We start from the raw sequence: 2,838 nt of genomic DNA, 5'->3' as shown, positions 1-2,838 counted from the left end.
ATCATGCATTGTAGCCATAGTGTAATATACTCTTTAGAAGTTGGCACAGCATAAAAGAAACAATTAGTTGGTATCTAAAATTGAGGTAAAATACCCGATACAATTGCATAGACCAGATGGACCATCATGCACTGGAGCTACAATGTATAATAAAAAATATCTGAGCATGTTAAAAAAATCCAGAACAGGAGGCCCCCTCTTAGCAAAAACAGGCATTACGAACATAACCGAAAAAGACAGGACTGTACCCCTGGACGTGTCTGGATCAAGAACCGGACAAAAAAAAATAGCGCGATCAGAATATAGACAACAAAAGAGGACGAAAAATATCCACCCATCACATGACTAGTTCACGTGGATATCAGCAATACGCTCCCCGTAACCAGTGTAGTAGAAGACTGGAGCGAGATAAGTAAGAAGAGTGCTAGCTGCGAGTTACGAAAAAACCCTGCTATTGTAACACACTAGGTGAGCAATAAGAATGATTGCTGAAACTCTGATTGTGGCAGATTCCGTCTTACATACCCAGCCACGAGATACGCGCAGACTGGCATTTGTAATGAAAAGTAACAACCACTATCGCGAGTCGCGAATCCGTGCGTGTGCAGACATCACGCCGAGCATTCTTATTTTGAGTCTGAAGTATAACGGCTAAGAAAGACATCAAACAAAGCCTTCTACTGTGAGATGCATGTATCTGTTGATATGTTCACTAAACTGAACAGATTTCAGGCAAACATTAGAGAAATAGGAGACGAGAGTGCGTACAAGGCAAGGGAATTTGGAATGCTTTGTAATCTGAAATATGCGTCTGTCTGCCAAGGTGTAAAAACAGGCCGAGTAATGTAATTGATTTTGACAACTGTGGCCTCACAAGTGAGGCAGGCAACAATGCAAATACACAATTATGACAATGAAACAAAATAGAATGAGATCCTGAGTGCACATGGCTGTAAGTGACAGCCAATTGATGCATATTAGCAAAATAGCTTTTCGAGCGACTAGAGGATTAGATAGATAGGAAAAAGATACCGTCTGGAGTATGTGTTGCATTATGTATAAGAAAACATAACAAAAGCGAATAAATGACATAATTAACCACCCACTTACCCAGATTACGCTTTCCAACAGGCTTAAACATAAGAAGATCACACAAGCTGTGGAAAAATAAGTTCTAAGAAAGAAGAGGATCCATAACAGTCCAAGGCAACACGCTGGTAAGTTTAGAAATAAACACCCATCTGAGGTCATGCAACATGATGACATGTACTAAGATCTAAAGACCCCCATTTATTTGTAGAGAAAACATGGAAGCTGGGTGACAAGACCCAAGGAGAGGGAGCGTGAGAGAGAGAGAAGAAAAGCATTGGTAAGAACACCAGTATGCCAAACATTGTACATCTATGTTCTTACTCAATGGATAGAAGAAGAAAAAACAGAGTGATGGTTCTCCATTTTTATATCTTCCCTTGTAGGGAACCTGAAGAATATAAAACGAAAAGAAAAACAGAAAATAGAGGCAATCTCTCCCAGCAACAAGAAGGAGACCTAGACACAAATAACTGTTGTCTGTACTAAACAAAAAACCTTGACTAGTCATGTTGGGGGTGAGGTCCTGAAGAGAGCAGATATATTGATAGAGATCCCGCTTAAACCGGTCGACCAAACTAGTGGTTCAGGGTGATAACCAGAACCGCCAAGACTCACAGATAGTTTGTGAGCTCGGTGAAACCACATCATTTAATTTAGCAGATCAACTCTGTACATATCCTTTGTGGAAGAAAGAAAACACAAGGAAATGTTTTAACTTTGTTTTTGTTTAGCTGTATTTTTATAAGACACAAGAGAAGGAAGGAATAAAAAATTCATTCGATTTCCTATAGTGTGCAACTGTTTTTAGTTGCTAGGAAAGTAGTGAGAGAGGGAAGGCTCAGTTTCTTTTCTTTCCCCTAACCTAGATAGGTGGTACATCAGCGCTGACTAGGGAGATCGCATCTCACTTAGGGATAGCTATTCTCTTTTATATTGGGATACCTAGTAAGCAACAAGCTACTATAGACATAGAAGTTATTAACAAATAACTCAAAGAATTTCTGTCTGTGTTGTGTGAAAAAATAGTGGGCTTCAGGCAGAGATGGCTGCCCTTAGACTTTTGTAGTATTGAAAACGCATGGGAATCTAAGCAGATACAAGCACCAGAACTAAGATTACGGTGAGTAATCTAGCCCTTCTGAGTCTTGTTGATCTACTTAGGTCACATGCTATTCATAGGCTAGCAAGCAGTATTTGGCGAAGGAGGTGGGTTGTGAGAAGGTACGGCAGCAAATAGATGTTTTTGCACCGATTGTCCCACCTGCGAATCTGCTTTAGAATGTGTGTCAATGCAGTAATGGTGTGTAAAGGCATGTATGGAACTCCATGTAGCTGCTTTGCAAATGGCATCTAGAGGGACGTTTGTAAAAAATGCCAAAGTAGAGCGATTGGTGTGAAAGGCAGGTTTCTCTTTGATAGGGAATAGCAGAGCTGTATGCATTTTTACTAACCATCTGAGATGGTGTTTTAAACGTGATCACCCTGCCTGACAGTGCTATGGAGACAAACAGTTTAACTGTTTTTCTTAGCGGTTTTGTCTTTTTTACATAGTACAAAACAGCCCTCCTTACATCCAGTGTATGGATGTTTTTCTCAGCTGAGTTGGATGAATTTTGAAAGAAAGCGGGTAGTTCAATGGGTTGGTTAACATGGAACTTGGATATGAATTTAGGTGAAAACCCAGGATGTGGTCTAAGTAGCACTTTGTCTTTGTGGATAACAAATAAAGGGTCTTCCACCGACAAA

The 2,838-nt window shown here is 40.1% G+C and overlaps 1 long non-coding RNA gene across 1 annotated transcript; it reads left to right on the top strand.

Annotated features, from left to right (window-relative positions):
• The first annotated feature begins 392 nt into the window (after nt 1-392).
• Nucleotides 393-1,877, top strand: LOC138581792 (uncharacterized). Its single transcript, XR_011304788.1, has 4 exons — nt 393-468; nt 1,132-1,217; nt 1,301-1,369; nt 1,476-1,877. It is a non-coding gene; the product is annotated as an uncharacterized lncRNA (long non-coding RNA).
• The last annotated feature ends 961 nt before the right edge of the window (nt 1,878-2,838 follow it).

Source organism: Ambystoma mexicanum, chromosome 3q (assembly GCF_040938575.1).
Source record: "Ambystoma mexicanum isolate Mex_15411 chromosome 3q, UKY_AmexF1_1, whole genome shotgun sequence".
NCBI lineage: Eukaryota > Metazoa > Chordata > Amphibia > Caudata > Ambystomatidae > Ambystoma > Ambystoma mexicanum.
Note: the sequence above shows the minus strand (reverse complement) of the source record. Positions and strands in the feature narration are given on the sequence as shown.